Raw genomic sequence first — 22,920 nt, 5'->3', positions numbered from 1 at the left:
GTAGTCACAAACGTATAAGTACGTGGTATCACGGAACACTCTGCCAGTGCGGACGGTATTTGCTTCGAGATACATTACCCGTGTTAAAATGCACCGTTTACCAATTGCGGAAAAGGTCGATATCGTGTTGATGTACGGCTATTCTGATCTACATGACCAACGGGCGTGGGGCGTGTGCTATGTATGCTGCTCGGTATCCTGGACATAATCATCGAAGTGTCCGGATACATATTCGTGTAGATAGTAAAGAAATATGAATGTTTTAGTTGGACCACGTTTTTCGCTTTGTGACAGATGGCGCTGTATAGTCACAAACATATGGCTCACAATTTTAGACGGACAGTTGGTAACAGATAGGTTTTTTACATTAAAATACATAACGTAGGTACGTTTGAACATTTTATTTGCGTTGTTCCAATGTGATACATGTACTTTTGTGAACTAATCATTTCTGAGAACGCATGCTGTTACAGCGTTATTACCTGTAAATACCACATTAATGCAACAAATGCTCAAAATGATGTCCGTCAATCTCAATGCATTTGACAATACGTGTAACGACATTCCTCTCAACAGCGAGTAGTTCACCTTCCGTAATGTTCGCACATGCGTTAACAATGCGCTGACGCATGTTGTCAGGCGTTGTCGGTGGATCACGATAGCAAATAACCTTCAAATTTCCCCACAGAAACAAATCCGGGGACGTCAGATCCGGTGAACGTGCGGGTCATGATATGGTGTTTCGACGACCAATCCACCTGTCATGAAATGTTGTTGTTGTGGTTTTCAGTCCTGAGATTGGCTTGGTGCAGCTCTCCATGCTACTCTATCCTGTGCAAGCTGCTTCATCTCCCAGTACCTACTGCAACCTGCATCCTTCTGAATCTGCTTAGTGTATTCATCTCTTGGTCTCCCTCTACGAATTTTACCCTCCACGCTGCCCTCCAATACTAAATTGGTGATCCCTTGATTCCTCAGAACATGTCCTACCAACCGATCCCTTCTTCTAGTCAAGTTGTGCCACAAACTTCTCTTCTCCCCAATCCTATTCAATACCTCCTCATTAGTTATGTGATCCACCCATCTAATCTTCAGCATTCTGCTGTAGCACCACATTTCGAAAGCTTCTATTCCCCTCTTGTCCAAACTATTTATCGTCCATGTTTCACTTCCATACATAGCTACACTCCATACAAATACATTCAGAAACTACTTCCTGACACTTAAATCTATATTCGATGTTAGCCAATTCCTCTTCTTCAGAAACGCTTTCCTTGCCATTGCCAGTCTACATTTTATATCCTCTCTACTTCGACCATCATCAGTTATTTTACTCCCCAAATAGCAAAACTCCTAATCTAATTCCCTCAGCATCACCCGACATAATTCGACTACATTCCATTATCCTCGCTTTGATTTTGTTGATGTTCATCTTATACACTCCTTTCAAGACACTATCCATTCTGTTCAACTGCTCTTCCAAGTCCTTTGCTGTCTATCACAGAATTACAATGTCATCGGCGAACCTCAAAGTTTTTATTTCTTCTCCACGGATTTTAATACCTAATCCGAATTTTTCTTTTGTTTCCTACACTGCTTGCTCAATATACAGATTGAATAACATCGGGGAGAGGTTACAACCCTGTCTCACTCCGTTCCCAACCACTGCTTCCCTTTCATGACCCTCGACTCTTATAACTTCCATCTGGTTTCTGTACAAATTGTAAATAGCCTTTCGCTTTCTGTATTTTACCCCTGCCACCTTCAGAATTTGAAAGAGAGTATTCCAGTCAACATTGTCAAAAGCTTTCTCTAGGTCTACAAGTGCTAGAAACGTATGCTTGCCTTTCCTTAATCTAGCTTCTAAGATAAGTAGTAGGGTATTTCGCCTGTCTCATACATCTTGCTCACGAGATGGTAGAGTTTTGTCAGGACTGGCTCTCCCAAGGCTGTCAGTAGTTGTAATGGAATGTTGTCTACTCCTGGGGCCTTGTATCGACTCAGTCTTTCAGTGCTCTTTCAAACTCTTCAAGCAGTATCATATCTCTCATTTCATCTTCATCTAAATCCACTTCCATTTCCATAATATTGTCCTCAAGTACATCGCCCTTGTATAGACCCTCTATATACTCCTTCCACCTTCCTGCTTTCCCTTCTTTGCTTGGCATTGGGTTTCCATCTGAGATCTTGATATTCATGCAAGTGGTTCTCTTTTCTCCAAAGGTCTCTTTAATTTTCCTGTAGGCAGTATCTATCTTACCCCTAGTGAGACAAGTCTCTACGCCCTTACATTTGTCCTCTAGCCATCCCTGCTTAGCCATTTTGCACTTCCTGACGATCTCATTTTTGAGACGTTTGTATTCCTTTTTGTCTGCTTCACTTACTGCATTTTTATATTTTCTCCTTTCATCAATTAAGTTCAATATTTCTTCTGTTATCCAAGGAGTTCTACTAGCCCTCGTCTTTTTACCTACTTGATCCTCTGCTGCCTTCACTACTTCCTCCCTCTGAGCTACCCATTCTTCTTCTATTGTACTTCTTTCCCCAATTTCTGTCAATTGTTCCCTTACGCTCTCCCTGAAACTCTGTACAACCTCTGGTTCTTTCAGTTTATCCAGGTCCCATCTCCTTAAATTCCCACCTTTTTGCAGTTTCTTCAGTTGTAATCTACAGTTCATAACCAATAGATTGTGGTCAGAGTCCACATCTGCCCCTGGAAATTTCTTACAATTTAAAACTTGGTTCCTAAATCTCTGTCTAACCATTATATAATCTATCTGATACCTTTTAGTATCTCCAGGATTCTTCCATGTATACAACCTTCTTTGATGATTCTTAAACCAAGTATTAGCTATGATTAAGTTGTGCTCTGTGCAAAATTCTACCAAGCGGCTTCCTCTTTCATTTCTTAACCCTAATCCATATTCACCTACTACATTTTCCTTCTCTCCCTTTTCCTACTGCCGAATTCTAGTCACCAATGACTATTAAATTTTCGTCTCCCTTCACTATCTGAATAATTTCTTTTATGTCATCATAAATTTCCTCAATTTCTTCGTCATCCGCAGAGCTTGTTGGCATATAAACTTGTACCACTGTAGTAGGAATGGGCTTCGTGTCTATCTTGGCCAAAATAATACGTTCATTATGCTGTTTGTAGTAGCTTATCCGCATTCCTATTTTCCTATTCATTATTAAACCTACTCCTGCATTACCCCTATTTGATTTTGTGTTTATAATCCTGTAGTCACCTGACCAGAAATCTTGTTCCTCCTGCTACCGAACTTCACTAATTCTCAATATCTAACTTTAACATATCCATTTCCCTTTTTAAATTTTCTAACCTACCTGCCCGATTAAGGGACCTGACATTCCACACTCCGATCCGTAGAACGCCAGTTTTCTTTCTCCTGATAACATCCTCTTGAGTAGTCCCCGCCCGGAGATCGGAGATCCGAATGGGGGACTATTTTACCTCCGGAATATTTTACTCAAGAGGACGCCATCGTCATTTAACCATACAGTAAAGCTGCATGCTCTCGGGAAAAATTACGGCTGTAGCTTCCCCTTCCTTTCAGCCGGTCGCAATATCAGCACAGCAAGGCTGTTTTGGTTAGTGTTACAAGGCCAGAACAGTCAATCATCCAGACTGTTGCCCCTGCAACTACTGAAAAGGCTGCTGGCCCTCTTCAGGAACCACATGTTTGTCTGGCCTCTCAACAGATACCCCTCCGTTGTGGTTGCACCTACGCTACGGCTATCTGTATCGTTGAGGCACGTAAGCCTCCCCATCAACGGCAAGGTCCATGGTTCATGGGGGGGGGGGGGGGGGGGGGGTCATGAAATATGCTATTCAATACCGCCCGCACGTGAGTTATGTGCCGGACATCCATCATGTTGAAAGTAGATCGCCATTCTGTCATGCAGTGAAACATATTGTAGAAACATCGATAGAACATTACGTTGGAAATCAGCATACATTGCACCATTTAGATTGCCATCGATAAAATGGGGTCCAATTATCCTTCCTCCCATAATGCCGCACCATAAATTAACCCGCCAAGGTCGCTGATGTTCCATTTGTCGCAGCCATCATGGATTTTCCGTTTCCCAATAGTGCGTATTATGCCGGTTCACGTTACCGTTTTTGGTGAAAGACGCTTCATCGCTAAATAAAACGCGTGCAAAATATCTGTCATCGTCCCGTAATTTCTCTTGTGCCCAGTGACAGAACAGTACACGACGTTGAAAGTCGTCGCCATGCAATTCCTGGTGCATAGAAATATGGTACGGGTACAATCCATGTTGATGTAGCATCCTCAACACCGACGATTTTGAGATTTCCGATTCTCGCGCAATTTGACTGCTACTGATGTGCGGATTAGCCGCGACATCAGCTAAAACACCTACTTGGGCATCATCATTTGTTGCAGGTCGTGGTTCACGTTTCACATGTGACTGTATCACAGCGACCTCTGTTTTTGATGCACACTCTTCCGAATTTCGCACCGTGTCTTACTTTCGCGTAAATATCGCAATAGCTGTGACCGTTAACGAAATGGTGGGCACATCATCTTGAATCTGACATGTAAAGCTTTAAGTAAAGCAAAAATGAATGACCAAGCAGTTTCTGTAAAATCGTTTGAGAAAGTTTGCAAGGCGCGCCCCGATTCTGACATCGCTGACCGGCCGAAAAGTGCAAAACTCTCATCGGCCTCCCCTTCCCAACAAACGTATGAACTCGCCCAGCGTTTTGAACGAAAACTGGTCACCGCGCATCCTGCGCGAGCTATACCTGACAGCGAGAAGCCACAAACTGCACTGCAACGCTTCTACTACGTAAATGATTTGACCATGAGAATGTACTGTTGAAGGAACAGCGGCAAGCAGAACAGTGTTACATGACACATTAATAAAAAAAAGAACCGAAAAGTCTCTCACACCGATGTTTTGGTTTAGAGGTTAATATGAACGCTGGTGTTATGTGTAATGGCGTAGGTAAGAGTGCCCTTTGAGGCGGGAAGCCATGCAGGCAGAGGCAGAGATAAGAAGTGTCTCGCTTAATTTTGAATTCCGTGTCTTCGCCTCACCGTAGTCCACGTGTGCGTTATCAAGTGCTTCGTTCCATAAAGGCTATGTTGCGATCATCATAAGAATTAATCTTACATTACACGAAATATTTTTCCGGATTTGCTGGAATGTCATTGGATTTCGTTCCACGTGTTGCGGAAGCCAAGTCGACCACAGTGCTGTCACGCACGATAATAAGGATACGTGTTACGTTATACGTCACGCGTACATCAACCGAGCGATAAATGGGGACAAAAGCTATATCGGCGCATGTAACTTGTACAGCAATGACTGGCCAGCTGGTCCAAATAATCTGCAATGGTATGAGACATTGCAGTTAGACGTAAAAAGAACCGAGCAAAGAAACAATGTAACTTAGACTGCCATTTAATTTTTAAACAGAACGAAATAGTATTAGGAAAAACTCCAGCAATACCACACACTTCTTAGGACACCAGAATGAAAGCATAATATGCTCTCGTTTCTAGGTAACACAGTAGTGTAATTAAAAAAAAAATGTGATGAAAATCCCTAGCTTGATCACGGAGTAATCGTTCTGCGCGAGGTAAGAGTGACCCAAAAGTGTTCAAAAGTGTTCTGCAGGGATGTCTTTACTTGAAGACACTGATTACTAAGTCCGTCTTCTGGTATTCTCACAATTCCTTTCATATCTCAGTCCGAGGAATACAATTCAATAGTGAAAGTGTCATCTGCTACGTTGACAAGTAGATCAACAACGGAACCAAACAAGCGCCATATTTGTCCTTTTTTTCTTATGACGTCCCGTTCTGTATCCCGCCAGTCTACGACAGTCTACGACATCATGTACCGTGTGTACCGTGATGTGCCTACAACCCCAGAGGATATGAAACAACGTATTGTGGCAGCCAGCGGCGACATTACACCAGATGTACTGCGGCGTGTACGACATTCATTACGCCAGAGATTGCAATTGTGTGCAGCAAATGATGGCCACCACATTGAACATCGATTGGCCTGACATGTCGGGACACACTCTATTCCACTCCGTAATTGAAAACGGAAACAACGTGAGTACGTGTACCTCACCCCTCATGGTAATGTACATGTGCGTCAGTGAAAAAGACCAATAAAAAGGTGTTAGCATGTGGACGTAATGTGCTGTTCCAGTCTCTTCTGTACCTAAGGTCCATCACCGTTCCCTTTGGATCCCTACGTAATTCGGTGCTCTCCGATACACACGATCGAACAGCGGAGGAGTGGTACTCAAGCGCCAATTTTAGGTTACAATATCTCCGGATGTAATTAACATTTTACAATGCAACAAACGGCACTGATTACGTATTTGTTTATATGTTCAGATGTGCTAACAAAACTAACGGGGTTCCATTTAAAAAAACGTAGGTTTGTGTTAAAAAACATACTTCCGTGCATTTTTGTATGGTTTGTATTAACTATTTACACTAGCCCCTCTCCTCACGTTCGGTCTGTGGAATCGATTCGTCAGTATTTGATGTGGTTTACGAAATATATCCAGCGGTAATGTTAGGTGACTCGCCCTGTATATATATATATATATATATATATATATATATATATATATATATATATATATATATATATGATGACTTTTGAACATTATTAAGGTAATTAAGGTAAATACATTGTTTGTTCTCTATCAAAATTTTTCATTTTCTATCAATGCCTATCTGTTGTTAGTGCCTTTAGTAGTTAGAATTTTTTATTTAGCTGGCAGTAGTGGCGCTCGCTGTATTGCAGTAGTTCGAGTAACGAAGATTTTTGTGAGGTAAGTGATTCATGAAAGGTATAGGTTATTGTTAGTCAGGGCCATTCTTTTGTACAGGTTATTGAAATTCAGATTGCGTTGCGCTAAAAATATAGTGTGTTAGTTTAGTGTTGATCAGAATAAGTAAAGAGAGAAATGTCTGAGTACGTTCAGTTATGCTCAGCTGTTTGAAAATCAAATAACGTAAGGGGTCTACAGGCATAATAATTCACCAATTTTTCTAAGGGGACGTTTCATATGTCGACCCTTTGCCAAGGATACCTCACTGGAATCTTCTGATTTTCTTCTTGTAGTTTGAGTATTTAGTGTAGTTATTGTTTATTGCTAGCGCGTAATTGTAGAGAGAATTTTCTTTGCAGTTGTAGTTCTTCATTGTTGTAGTGTAAAACAGTTGTGGCATGCATGTAGATTTGCACCAAGTATTTCGCAGCCGCGCTTCCAGTTAATTGGATATTATTTTCAGTGCTATTTTAAAGCGTTTTCTCTTTTTGCTCTTCAAATTGTGCTTCTCTGTGTTATGGTGTGAAATATTGTGACAATAATGGCGTGTGAAAAACGTAATACTAGGCTCCAAAGTAAACTGAAAAAGGACAGGGAAGACGAGACTAGTGTGTTAGCGCTACCGTGTAATGAATTAACTAATGTTCAACATAGTAATTTGGTAATTCTCCATTGGGAAATGGACCAGGCAATAAATAATCGTGTAGACAGTGAAACAGCTAGTGAACAGGGTAGTATTGTCGATCGATTGGTCGGTAACTGCTCGCCCCAGGAACTCGAAACGACAGGACAGAATCTTGCAAATACCGTAGAGTCAGGTTTTACATGCGAATGTTGCCGGTGCAAATGCACAGCCGAAGAGCATAAAGGAACAGATTCCTAATACATTTTTATTGCAATTAATGCAACAAATGAAACAAAATCAAAGACAAACACAGCAATAGTTAGACGGAATGGAACAAAATCAAAAACAGTCACAGCAACAAATGCCACAAAATCAGAAACAAATTAAAGAAACACTTCAACAAACACGTGAAGATTTAACTACTGAGTTACGTAACATCGAATCTAAATGTCAAAAAGTCTGTAATGACGTAAAAACACAAATTTGTAAGCACTTTCAACTTCTTTTTTCGCGGCATGAAAATGCATTACAGAACCACGAAGCAGCCATAAAAGAACTGCAAACTATTGTTCATGAAAATCACGAGACTTTGCGGGCAAAACCTGACTCAGTTGCATCTACCGATTCGATTACGCAACTTGCAAAAACTCAGGAAAACTTGTACACAGTAGATACTCTGAAAATTGGTTCCGAAAGACACATGGGGGAAATTAGTTCATTATCAGAGAAAGTAGTCGAACTTTCAGCTAAATAATTTATCTACGACACAAGACCGGTAGTCTTTAATGACACAAAAGAGTACGAACAAATAAGGGAATTCAAACAAAACCAGAATCAAATGAATACTCAATACAAAAGAGAAATCCGGGAAGTCAAGATCAGTTGGCACAAATAATACAAGAATTACATATTTCAGAGGAGACTCACTCTCCAACACGGGAAGAGGGACTTGAGAATACGGAAGAGCCACAAAATAATAATACAGGGCATTTCGGAAATTATGAAAGAAATTGGTAAGGTGCACCGAACTTTGAAATGGAACCGCCGACACGACGTAACAATGACCGACATGCGACTCGCCGACACGATGACTTTGACTATAAGCTGTTCATTACTACACGTAAATTAAAAACATTTAAGAACTCTGGCAACGACATTCATCCAAAAGCGTGGCTTCATCAATTCTCTCATTGTTTTCCTCCCAACTGGTCACTGGAGCACAGATTAGAATTTATGTGTGGCTACTTAGAGAATGAACCAGCTGTAAGAATGCGATCGGTCATTAACGATTGTCACAGTCAAGTAGAATTTTATCATGCCTTCCTCTCAGCATATTGATCTCAAGCTACTCACGATCGCGTAAAACATAGCATCATGATGATAAAACACTTTGAACAATCTGAATTTTCCCGTCTTGTCAAATATTTTGAAGACATGTTGCACAAGAATCAGTACTGTCAAACCCTTACAGCCCCTCAGAACTCATCCGCATTTGCTTAATCAAATTGCCTGAACATTTACGACATGTTATTTTGGTAGACACTGCAAAGACGACACCGAAGCTTTTCAGGGACTGTTACAAGAGTTGGAAATTGACACTGATAATCGCGGGACGCGAAAACAGGAACACAACAATTACAGGTAACATCCGTCACAATTCCGCGATGATAGAAATAATAACTGGACGCGACAAGGCTATACTTACAACGCAAATCGTGACCAAAACAGACACCACCCATATGACAAACACTAAGAGGGTAATAATATTGACAGGGAAAGATCACCTCTCCGCGGTAATGACTATTAGATTAGATCAGATTAGATTAGTACTTGTTCCATAGATCATGAATACGACACTTCGTAATGATGTGGAACATGTCAGGTTAATAAAAGGTGTCTATACAAGATATTACATTACAAAAAATATTACATGATACATAATATTTTTAATTTTTTTTTTGTGGGATTGGGGAAATTACCCACTTACTACATCCAAAAATTCATCTAATGAGCAGAAGGAGTTGCCATTAAGAAATTCTTTTAATTTCCTTTTAACCGCTTTATGGCTATCTGTCAGACTTCTGATGCTATTAGGTAAGTGACCAAAGACTTTTGTGGCAGCGTAATTTACCCCCTTATGAGCCAAAGTTAGATCTAACCTTGAGTAGTGAAGATCATCCTTTCTCCTAGTGTTGTAGCCATGTACACTGCTATTACGTTTGAATTCGTTCAGATTGTTAATAACAAATTTCATAAGTTTATATATATATATATATATATATATATATATATATATATATATATATATATATATATATAGGGTACAGTGAAGATCTCTAGCTCTTTAAATAAGTGTCTGCAGGATGATCTTGGATGAGCTCCAGCAGTTATTCTGATTACACGCTTTTGTGCAATGAACACTCTTTTACTCAGTGATGAGATACACCAGAATATGATGCCATTCGAAAGCTGAGAATGAAAACAGGTGTGGTAAGCTAATTTACTCAGATGTATATCGCCAAAATTTGCAATGACCCTAATAGCATAAGTAGATGAACTCAAACGTTTCAGCAGATCGTCAGTGCGTTTTTTCCAGTTCAACCCCTCATCAATGCATACGCCTAGAAATTTTGAATATTCTGCCCTAGCTACAGATTTCTGATCGAAGTCTATATTTCTTAATAGTGTCATTCCATTTACTGTGTGAAACTGTATATACTGTGTTTTGTCAAAGTTTAATGAGAGCCCATTTGCAGAGAACCACTTCATGATTTTCTGAAAAACATCATTTACAATTTCACCAGTTAATTCTTGTCTGTTGGGTGTGATAGCTATACTTGTATCATTGGCAAAAAGTACCAGCTTTGCATCTTTGTGAATATAAAATGGCAAGTCATTAATATATACACTCCTGGAAATGGAAAAAAGAACACATTGACACCGGTGTGTCAGACCCACCATACTTGCTCCGGACACTGCGAGAGGGCTGTACAAGCAATGACCACACGCACGGCACAGCGGACACACCAGGAACCGCGGTGTTGGCCGTCGAATGGCGCTAGCTGCGCAGCATTTGTGCACCGCCGCCGTCAGTGTCAGCCAGTTTGCCGTGGCATACGGAGCTCCATCGCAGTCTTTAACACTGGTAGCATGCCGCGACAGCGTGGACGTGAACCGTATGTGCAGTTGACGGACTTTGAGCGAGGGCGTATAGTGGGCATGCGGGAGGCCGGGTGGACGTACCGCCGAATTGCTCAACACGTGGGGCGTGAGGTCTCCACAGTACATCGATGTTGTCGCCAGTGGTCGGCGGAAGGTGCACGTGCCCGTCGACCTGGGACCGGACCGCAGCGACGCACGGATGCACGCCAAGACCGTAGGATCCTACGCAGTGCCGTAGGGGACCGCACCGCCACTTCCCAGCAAATTAGGGACACTGTTGCTCCTGGGGTATCGGCGAGGACCATTCGCAACCGTCTCCATGAAGCTGGGCTACGGTCCCGCACACCGTTAGGCCGTCTTCCGCTCACGCCCCAACATCGTGCAGCCCGCCTCCAGTGGTGTCGCGACAGGCGTGAATGGAGAGACGAATGGAGACGTGTCGTCTTCAGCGATGAGAGTCGCTTCTGCCTTGGTGCCAATGATGGTCGTATGCGTGTTTGGCGCCGTGCAGGTGAGCGCCACAATCAGGACTGCATACGACCGAGGCACACAGGGCCAACACCCGGCATCATGGTGTTGGGAGCGATCTCCTACACTGGCCGTACACCACTGGTGATCGTCGAGGGGACACTGAATAGTGCACGGTACATCCAAACCGTCATCGAACCCATCGTTCTACCATTCCTAGACCGGCAAGGGAACTTGCTGTTCCAACAGGACAATGCACGTCCGCATGTATCCCGTGCCACCCAACGTGCTCTAGAAGGTGTAAGTCAACTACCCTGGCCAGCAAGATCTCCGGATCTGTCCCCCATTGAGCATGTTTGGGACTGGATGAAGCGTCGTCTCACGCGGTCTGCACGTCCAGCACAAACGCTGGTCCAGCTGAGGCGCCAGGTGGAAATGGCATGGCAAGCCGTTCCACAGGACTACATCCAGCATCTCTACGATCGTCTCCATGGGAGAATAGCAGCCTGCATTGCTGCGAAAGGTGGATATACACTGTACTAGTGCCGACATTGTGCATGCTCTGTTTCCTGTGTCTATGTGCCTGTGGTTCTGTCAGTGTGATCATGTGATGTATCTGACCCCAGGAATGTGTCAATAAAGTTTCCCCTTCCTGGGACAATGAATTCACGGTGTTCTTATTTCAATTTCCAGGAGTGTATATTAAGAACAGCAGAGGACCCAAGACCGATCCTTGCGGTATCCCATTCTTGATTGTTTCCCAGTTTGAGAAATCACCAGTTTTTTGCATATTATGTGAACTGCTTACTTCAACTTTCTGTACTCTTCCAGTTAGGTATGATTTAAACCATTTGAGCACTGTCCCATTCATGTCACAGTACTTGAGCTTATCTAGAAGTATTCATTGATATACACAATCAAAACCTTTGAAAGATCACAAAAAATTCCAACGGGTGACTTCCAGGTACTCAGAGCATTTAATATTTCATTAGTGAAAGTACATACAGCATTTTCCGTTGAAAACCCCTTCTAGAAATCAAACTGATATTTTGTTAAAACTTTATTTTTACAGCGGTGTGAAGCTACTCTACAATACATTACTTTTTCAAGAATTCTGATAAGGCAGTCAGAAGAGAGAATGGGCAGTAGTTGTTGACATCAGACATATCCCCTTTTTTATGCAGTGGTTTAACATTGGCATAATTCAGTCTATCTGGGAAAATACCCTGCTTCAGAGAGCTATTACATATGAGGCGGAGAATCCCACTTATTTCTTGGGAACAAGCTCTTATTATCCTGCTGGAAATGCCATCAATTCCATGTGAGCTTTTATTCTTGAGAGAGTTTATTATCTTCCTAATTTCAGAGGGAGAGGTGGGTGGAATTTCAATTGTATCAAATGGTGTGGGTAAGGCCTCTTCCATTAACTGTCTTGTTTCTTCTAATGAACATTTAGATCCTATTTTCTCTACAACATTTAAAAAATGATTATTCCAAATGTTTTCGACTTCCAGCTTGTTGTTTAGAAAGTTAAAATTCGCTTTGATGGTGATGCCATCATCCTGTACTCTTGGTTGCCCTGTCTCTCGTGTAATAATATTCCAAATAGTTTTGATTTTGTTATCAGAGGTATTAATCTCAGACAGAGGCAACCATAGAAACAGACAGTATGAGAACCAAAACAATCATTATCAAGGGAGAAAGAATAACTTCAGACACAACAGTCCACCGTGCAGTTACGATTCAGGGAGAAATTCTCCACCACGTGACCGACAAGAAAGAAACTATGAAATCTACCGACATGACGACAGACGATATAATCCTAATGACAGACCTGAATTTCATCAGAACTGGCGGGATTCAAACAGGGCTGGACTCTCTCGACAATGTGAATTTGTAGAAGTTTGGTCTCCTAATGATAATAACGATGTGCGCCAACAAAGAGACAGACAATGACTCGCACCGCAGGCAGCCACGTGCGCTGCTTGGGTCAGAGAAAAATAACACATATGCTAACCTTGAGAAAAATTTTAGCATTATTTACCGACGTATACCACATGATAATTGCGTTGAAGTTGAAACGCTGCGTACTAGGAAGAGTAAAGGTTTACACCACATTTCACATGTAAAACCGTTTATTGAAAGATAATCAGCTTTTTAACTTAGTCTTTGCCATAAAACTTTTCACTTCACATTACTAGTACGCTTTGTAAGACTTAGAAACTGTTAACATGCAACAATGTTTGAAGTTAACTATCCAGTCAAGAACCAAGAGAACTTATTTAAATGGTAATTACGAATGCATTGTTATAGTGAACAGACGGCACAGTGTTGTTATTTGTACATTCTTGCTTGTTAGTTGCACGATTACATAACGAATATATGGCTTACATACTTACATCATATACTGCTAATGAGATTTTAATACAACATTTTGGTTTATTGAAAAGACATTCTGGATTTGAAGTAATTTCTGTAAGATTAAAGGTGACTTAGCATTTGGTTTCTTTGACAGCTACATGATTATATCATGACGCTACTATTGTGTGACACAATTTACATTGTTGCTTTTGCGGTGTATCTGTTTTATATCTGCACAGTTTTTTTTATTTTTCTGGAAAGTAAAACATGTTTTAGTAGTAACTTTGTGGTATAGCTACAATGAGACAACCTTTTTGGTAACACAACAATACGTTACAGTACAGTACTTACTTCATTACGACAATAAGCGTAATAACTATGATATCTATACGCAAAGCATTTCACTTTTGTTTATGATGAGGTAAGTACATTGACTTCTGCAGAACTTAGCTTACGGAGGACGATAACTAGCGCAAACTGCTGTCGTAAGTGACCTTGACATAATGCATTGTGGGTGGCCAGCTGTGTCAATCGCATGGAGGGAAAGCCATTAGGTGGAGAAAAAAGAGGCCATTAACCTCGCTATTGACATTCCTTTGTAGAAAGCATCACAAATACGCTCATTACTTGGAAACATATTATTTCACTTTGGAGCTCGTCCTTTGTGCTACTTACTGAAATGCTTATGAATTGATGGGAAATATTCTTACATCTGCACACCTGATTATGACAAGTGTCTTTCTATGAGAGTTGAGAGAATTTCTACTGACTTATGAAATGCCATGTGGCTACTGAATGATGTTTTTATGCTTTGCTTTGTACATAGTTGCTTATTTCATTTGATATCTGGTTTCCAGCTGTGTTGCAGCATTGGCTTTATAAAATAAACTTAAATGCATTTGCTAATGTGAACACTTTCTGTCAATAGATCTGTTAAATCATAATTTTATGGCCCACATTCTTCAAAAAAGGAGCACTTGGAAAGAAAAGAACAATAAGAAGAGACTAATAACAGTAACTGCATACATAATTTTCTTTTCAAGTCCTTGCTAATTTTTTTGTAGAATAAGTTGTTGTGGTGCACCATTTCAACGCCATAAACATTAAGATGTGAATATACATTTCCCTTCTCTGCATTATTTTTAGTGTACTATTTTTTCTGCTTGTGGGTTTGTCATGTTTAGATATACGTTATTGCATTTGCTGCTGCTGTTTGCCAGGCATAGTGCTACTGAATTTCACTTTGTATTGCTTTGTTAAGCCAGTTTTCCTACCGAATCATTTTTCTTGTTTGCTGCACATTGCCTTATATTAGTTGTAATGTTGCATTTTATTTGCTAATTTATATTTATTGCTGCTAGCTTTGCCAATTTGCATTTTTTCGTCATTGCTGTTTGTGTTAATTGTTTTGTACTGCTGCATTGCCTTGTCCCTTAGTTTATGCTTCTTAGCTCAGTAGATTTAAGTTAGCTTAAGAGGGGGTAGGCTATATAAGAGAATGAGTTGTGATAAATTGGAAGAAATGCATTGAGAAGTTATATGAAAAAATTTCGGCCAAAATGAGTATTGCGCAATGAGAAATAATTATTTTGAAAAAGGATATGAATAGAATACCCAAAGCACATTTGGATAGGATTTTTTTGTGGGAACAAATGTTGAAATAAGAGGAAAGATCTATGGAATGACGTTTTGGGTTGGACTGCAATACCAAATGTTACACTGAAAACAAACCTGTCCTATCCTTTTGTGTTATTCTGCTATGTGTTTGTGCACCCTTGTGTATTTGTGTTTTTCATGTCTTTATGTGCTTAGCTAATAAGATTTATGTTGTAGAATTTTTCTAATACTAATCTACATTCACTATGATGAGGAACACTGTTATCCTCAAAAATAATTTGCATTAATAATATGTTATTTACTTTGTAAAGATGTTTAGACATTATTTTCGAAAGCTATTCTGATCTTTTATGTATTTACTTATGTCATAATTCCTGTAACACTGATTTATATGTTTATTTCCATTCATTTGTAAAGCCCATATTACTACAAATGTTATCTGTACTACTGTGATCTTTAATGATGTACCTTTGTAGTTGTATTCTTATGATGTAAATTTATAATTGTGTAGACACCAGTTCTTCAAATTAAGTTTCATTTCACTGCACAACTTTCTGTTGGTCATAGTATATACACAATATTTGAGAAGTTGGGACTGTTAGTGTTTGCACGTGTGTTAATAATTCGGCAAGGGACTGGTTAACAGCATTGCTGGTTCTAAGGACAATTCCAAAAACTTTGTGTGTACACAAGTGGTGGTTTGTGGACATGCTATACTGTCTGCAAGACTCTTCGATAGTGATTGTGCACCTGCACAATCGCAACAGATGGCTGCTGGCCGTATGTACAAGGACTGCATTGGGTCTGCTCTGTGATGACCTACCTACCAATATTCTTCAAAACTTCGACTTACTCTGTTGTGGGTTTGCTCTGTTGTGGCCCATTACCTGCCTGCATGTCAAGAGACAGCACCGTCTTTCCGTTGGTAGGACAGCACTACTTCTTCAAGGCTGCATGGAAATCCCCTACTTCCATGTCCATTTTTTTCACTGCTCAGACTTTGAGAAAAAAAAGAAAACTGTAATTACTATTGTGATGAATGATCAGGACTGTCTTTATGAGAACAATTTTTGCTTTTGACCAACATCGCATGAGTAAGGGTGTGCATTTGATATCTTTGTTATTGTAATTATGAAAAATTTTACCAACTCATTATTGGCCACTGCCCAAAACAATTTGTAAAATTTTTTGTGGGGAGCTTGGCGGCTATGTAAGTAGGCTGTTTAGGTTTTTATGTTGGTAACGCCACGTAGCGCTCTATATGAAAAACAGTGGCTGTGCTGTGTGAAGTTTGTGGCTGGTTTGTATTGTTGGAATATTTGCTATTGTAGTGTTGGGCAGTTGGATGTAAACAGCACGTAGTGTTGCACAGTTGGGGGTGAGCCACCAGCACTGGTGTATGTGGGGAGAGAGATGGCAGAATTTTGAGAGCAGACGATCTGGACGTGTGTCCATCAGAAAGAGTACATTTGCGATATTGGATATCATGAACTGATATATATATGAGATGGCTTTTGAGCATTATTAAGGTAAATACATTGTTTGTTCTCTATCAAAGTTTTTCATTTGATAACTTTCCCTATCAGTAGTTAGTGCCTTCAGTAGTTAGAATTTTTCATTTAGCTGGCAGTATTGGTGCACGCTGTATTGCATTAGATCGAGTAACGAAGATTTTCGTGGGGTAAGTGATTCATGAAAGGTATAGGTTATTGTTAGTCAGGGCCACTCTTTTGTAGGGATTATTGAAAGTCAGATTGTGTTGCACTAAAAATATTGTGTGTTGGTTTAGTGTTGATCAGAATAAGTAAAGAGAGAACTGTCTGAGTACGTTCAGTTCTGCTCAGCTGTTTGAAAATCAAATAACATAAGAGGTTTTCCAGCACTGTCTTTTTTATATTTTTCTAAGGGGACGTTTCACTTTCACTGTCTCTTTTCTGATAGTCACAGCTTCCTTCGTTCTGTCTTACTAATACTATCTCCACTCGATGTCACTGTCTCCCTCTTGCCCTGCTGTTACCTTATTTCTTTCTTCCCTTTGTTCCTGTCTCTTGTCACTGCCACTATCCCTCTCTTGCTCGCTGTCATTGTCACACACTCTGTCTCCCATTATCACTTACTCTCATCCACTTCCGTTCCCTCCATCTCTTTATTTCTCGCCCACTAGCAATGTCTCCTTTACTTCTTTCCCAGCACTGTTCTGTGACTATCAACGATGTTCCATTGCCACTGTGTTCCTATCTTCTCTCACGCTGCCATTGTCTCCTTCGCACTTTTTACACCCCAACCACTATCTTCCAGTATTCACTACTTTTCTGACCCTCTCCCCTTGCCACTGCCTCCTTCTCTCTCAACATAAAAAAGTGAATATGTTCGCCTGCTAAAATTGAAACGTGGACGTATATAGAAGGTCTGGATATTTATTTGCGCATAGTTTCAGAATGAGTTGAAGTTTCATGTTACCAGAGCGAAGCAGTCGCGTGTGATATCTGTGGAATAGTCGCTTATGGCAGTGAAAGTAGTGTCTCTGAACTCGTGTATCTTTGACTCAGTTGCAGAACGGAAAGTAGTCGAATGTTGGACATGGAGTAAGTTGGCAGAACTTTTAGCGTAGTACGTATTGTAGGAGGATTTTGCTGAGGAAAATTGTTAGGAATTCTTAATCTGATGGAAGAACTTACAGTCGCATCATTTATAGAACATGGAGAATGGATTTGCATTAGTAATATGTTTTGAAGGTAATAATTTTTTGCTGGTTCGTACTGATAATGTTAGCGATTGTTGCAACAGAACATAACTCCCCCCCACTTCGGCTTAGTTCATTTAATTCATTTTAATTTGCGTAATAGCAAAAGCATTGCCTCGTAGGACTTTTGTAAATAAAGTTTTTGGTTTTCAGTGAGTTCTTGCGAAATAAGAGTTTAAAATACAGCATTATCACTATAATGAACGACTTATTATTTTCGTTTCAATAAGAACGTTTTTTTCTCTTAAGTATGAAACACCCGTCCCAGTCTTTCGACCAGTAGTTTAGGTTTATTGTAGCATACATTAGCTGGCGTGATTTCTTCAAACTGTGCTGTTGCTGCTGATTATGCTGTAATTTTTTGTTTGTCCTTTCGTTTCACATGTCACGTTTCCATTGCTCATACGCTAAGTATTTTCTTTGTAATTCAGTTTTAATGGGCCAGTGAACAACGTGTGTCTCATAGAGTTGCTATGTAATTTCAGTGTTTCAATTGCTTTGAGCAGTGCAGAGTTTGGTTTTGATAGTGGTTTTTCAGTAACAGTTATGATTTAATTTGCTGCACAGTGAACGCAAATTAGTTTTGTCTTTATGTAAATGTGTGCACTGAGACACGCTGATCGCAATAGTAATTTCAGTTCAACCTTTTTATAACAGAGGACAGTACCTTCAGTTTCGAGTAAAAAGCAGAAAACATTTTGACGCTCATGAACGATGAACGATCGAGTCAGAGCAAATAAATTTCACTAGTCTACCGCTGCTTCGGACTATCAGTTGCCACTTTTGAAAATCAGTCAGATACTTTTCTTCCTTTTGCTACAGTACACACCATGGCGTATGTTTTATGTTTTATGTACTACAAGTTTCATGTTCCTTTCCTTACAGCTATATTTTTGTGTAACTGTTACGTGTGAAATTTTCTATGTTTTCATATACTTGGCGTGTGACGAATATTCATTACGTGTGGAAAAGGTTCAGTACATATGACGAGCCGGCCGCAGTGGCCGAGCAGTTCTAGGCGCTTCAGTCCAGAACAGCGCGACTGCTACGGTCGCAGGTTCAAATCCTGTCTCGGGCATGGATGTGTGTGGTATCCTTAGGTTAGTTAGGTTTAAGTAGTTTTAAGTTGTAGGGGACTGATGACCTCCGATGTTAAGTCCCATAGTGCTCAGAGCCATTTGAACCATTTGAACATATGACGATCTTTCATTACGAGTAAAAATTTTCACTGTTGACTGTTGCTGTTGTGCCATATTTTGAGGTACTGCATTTTTTAGAAATGTTTTCTGAACGGTAAACCGTATTACAATTTTAGAATTTTCGGTAACGGTTGTCAAGCTCACTGTGTTACAACAATGAATACCAGACGCGTTCAGTGCAGCGACGAACAGCAACAGAATCTGACGCAACACCGCGCAAGCATGTCATTTAACTCATGTAATAATGAACAGTTATAGCAAAAGTACCGAAAAATTCGACCGAGCAAGGTGGCGCAGTGGTTAGCACAATGGACTCAAGTTAGGGATGGTGACGGATCAAACCCGCGTTCGGGCATCCTGATTTACGATTTCCGTGGTTTCCCTAAATCGCTACAAACAAATTCGGGATGGTTCTTTAAAGGCCGACTTGCTTCCCTAATCCGATGGGTTCCCTCCCCAAACCAACCAACCAACCACCCAAAAATTCGAAACCTTACCCTTTAATCAGAAGTGCGGAAAGAACAAATAAATAATATTTCCGGACAAATAGATGAACTGTACACTAAAATGACAAATTTATATGCCATCAATGATCGAGATTTCGATGACACAGTGCCTGCACTTCGCGGACACAGCCAACACCAAGATTTGTAACATTTCAAGGAAAGTCATATAAAAATAAATAAAGATCAAAAGAATAACATCGCAGCTGTACAATCACAACTTCTGCATATCGAAGAAATATTGAACAATGACAACCATAGAAAAGAGTTTATACCTAGTAACACAAGTCCACGCTATGAAAATCTAGACGACAGTAGTAACTTATGGCGTGTGGGTGATTACCTGCGTGAACAGCTTCACATGTCAAGAAATGACAGTTAAAAAGGCGCTTGGTGCAACCGCGAAAACGCTGCCCCAAAGCACAAAGACACATTTCATTGTAAACACTTTCTCACTGTACGAAAGTTCAAAATTTTCCGGAGTTTCGGCAACTAAATTCATCCCAGGGCGTGGACTGATCAATTTATCTATGCACTATCACCTGACTGGCCCCTTGAACAAAAGCTAGAATTCCTGTGCGGATACGCAGAAAATGAACCAGTAATTAGAATACAATCGATTATAAGAGATGGTCAATCAGAAGAGGACTTTTACCAGACATTTTTAAGTATCTGGTCTACATCAAAGCAGGATGAAATCAAGCACAGTATAATAATGTTGAACAACTTTTAACAATTGGAATTCTCAAGACCAGTATAGTATTTTGAGGACGTGATATGGCGGAAACGATATCTGCATTCGCTCGGTCCACCAGAGTTAATTATAATTTGGTTCACGAAACTACCCGCCCATTCACGTCAAATAATCTTGGCAAGCAGGTGTAAATACTATTTAGAAGATTTTTTGAGCCTTTTAAAAGAGTTGGAAATAAACAGTGATCATGCTGTAACAGGAAAATAAGCTGATCACAAGTTTGATAATTACAACTGCTCATACTCATGACATGATAATAATAACTGTGGTGTCACCGCCAGACACCACACTTGCTAGTTGGTAGCTCAAATCGGCCGCGGTCCATTAGTACATGTCGGACCCGCGTGTCGCCACTGTCAGGATCGCAGATCGAGCGCCACCACACGGCAGGTCTCGAGAGACTTACTAGCACTCGCCCCAGTTGTACGACGACTTTGCTAGCGACTACACTGACGAAGCCTTTCTCTCAATTGCCGAGAGACAGTTAGAATAGCCTTCAGCTAAGTCCATGGCTACGACCTAGCAAGGCGCATTAACCATATCTGGAGAGAGTCTCACTTGTATTATCAAGAGAAATGTACCACAATGAATTAAAGTTAAGTATACGAGAAGCTCCGTTCTTTTCTTTATAGCTTTCATCACGTATCCTGTTTCAGACTTAACGCTAGTCGGCGTGTGTGTACGCGTGCCTTTCGGTTACCCATCACTGTGGACTGGCTGCCTTGTCAGTCCACTACAATAACAACGGCAAATCATGTAATAAATTTCATGGTAAAAACAGTCACAGACGCGATCATAGACACCATCCTTAGGACATGCAAGTCTGGCACCAAAACAGTTACAATGCCACGATTCGAATTCTTATTCTGGAAGTAAACATCGTTTTGGTTCAAATGGCTCTGAGCACTATGGGACTTAACATATGTGGTCATCAGTCCCCTAGAACTTAGAACTACTTAAACCTAACTAACCTAAGGACATCACACACATCCATGCCCGAGGCAGGATTCGAACCTGCGACCGTAGCGGTCACGCGGTTCCAGATTGAAGCGCCTAGAACCGCACGGCCACACCGGCCGGCAAACATCGTTTTGGATACAGTCATGAATATAGTGACAACCACAATAGGCATCACGGACATTCATGTAATCAGAAATGTAATCAGATAGATCAAAACAACTCCAGGCATAACCAAGGATATTTAAGTATCAGAATAACAGTCAGCAAAACAAGTCTGTATGGCAGAAATGTGGTAGATTTTCACCACAACGGCATCTAAAGATTGTCGAAGTTTGTTCACTGACACCTAATGACAGTCAGCGACAGGGTAAACAGAGTAAGCCATTACTTCAGGCCCCAGCAGCTGAAGGGAAAAGACAGTGAGCAGATGACTCTACTGTTGTAACATCTAACTTTATGCAATTGGCAAATATTAGAGACATTCTGCTCCAGGATAACGGAGTTGGACAAAAACAAATTGTACACTCTGTATTCAACATTTGGATTGTTAATAATAATTTTACCACAATTTTTGGAACTACATAGCCTAATATCAATTATCAGCTAGTCGGCATGTAATAAATCTACAAAAACAATACTTTGTGCATCAGCACCTCTAAGGAAAATTGAAATGCAAGTTGCCATTTAGGGAAACTGTTGGTGTTAAACATGAGTGCTTTCTGATATTTACTTGTCAGGGACATAATTTTGCTATGAACTTTCTCTTTCTGCCGTAGTTGTCTACTCCAATAATTTTAAGTGTCGATTTCTTTAATCAACACAAAGCGGTTATGAACTTTAATCATGCAGAAATTAATGTAACACTTTTGGATCAACATGTCGTTTTAAAATTTGAAGAGTGGTTAAGTTCACAAAAGAAAAGGTCAAGCACCTATGTTTCCTGTGTAATGATTCTCATCAACGCTCACCCGATTCTGTTGACAGTAATATAATTTATTACAGCACAAACAACAACAGTTACTATCAGGTAATCAATTTAAGTACACTAATCCAGCAAATGATCAAGGAAGCACAGAGCATGACAGAAAAGAACTCAGCGAAATTTTATAAGGACATGCAGTAGTGTTCACATATTGATCTGGCACCATGAAGAGATTTACTGAAAAAAGGTGAAGGTTGAGATACAGTCGATATTGGAAAACTGTGTAATTGAGCCAGCCTTGAGCTCTTACATCAGTCTGTTGCAGGTCATTGAAAAAAGAGATGGTTCAGTTAGGATGCATGTCAGATGAATACAGTCGGGGCCCAGATTGTTGATGGATTGTTACAAAATTTCTATGATATACAAGTATTATCATCTGTAGATTTACATTCCTGTTTTTGGTAAATAGAGTTACATTCTGATTACAGGAATTACATAGCCTTTTTATGCCTTGAGTTCTGTAAACTGACTTTTGGTTACACATTTCCTAGGCAGCATTTATTCGTGGAGTAAACACAATTCTTCCAAACCATCTAAAGAGACACATTGTAAGCTACCGCCCTTGTTTTGCTCTTTTCTGCTGATGGTTAAGCCTGAGAGCCGTAGGTATAAGTGAAAAATTTTGCACAACGGATTACATAACGCTAATTTGTCGCCCTGTCACTTATACGCTCTCCAGAAGGATAAGCT

This window comes from Schistocerca nitens, chromosome 8, assembly GCF_023898315.1.
Source record: "Schistocerca nitens isolate TAMUIC-IGC-003100 chromosome 8, iqSchNite1.1, whole genome shotgun sequence".
Classification (NCBI taxonomy): Eukaryota; Metazoa; Arthropoda; class Insecta; order Orthoptera; family Acrididae; genus Schistocerca; species Schistocerca nitens.
This window is presented reverse-complemented; position numbering follows the sequence as displayed.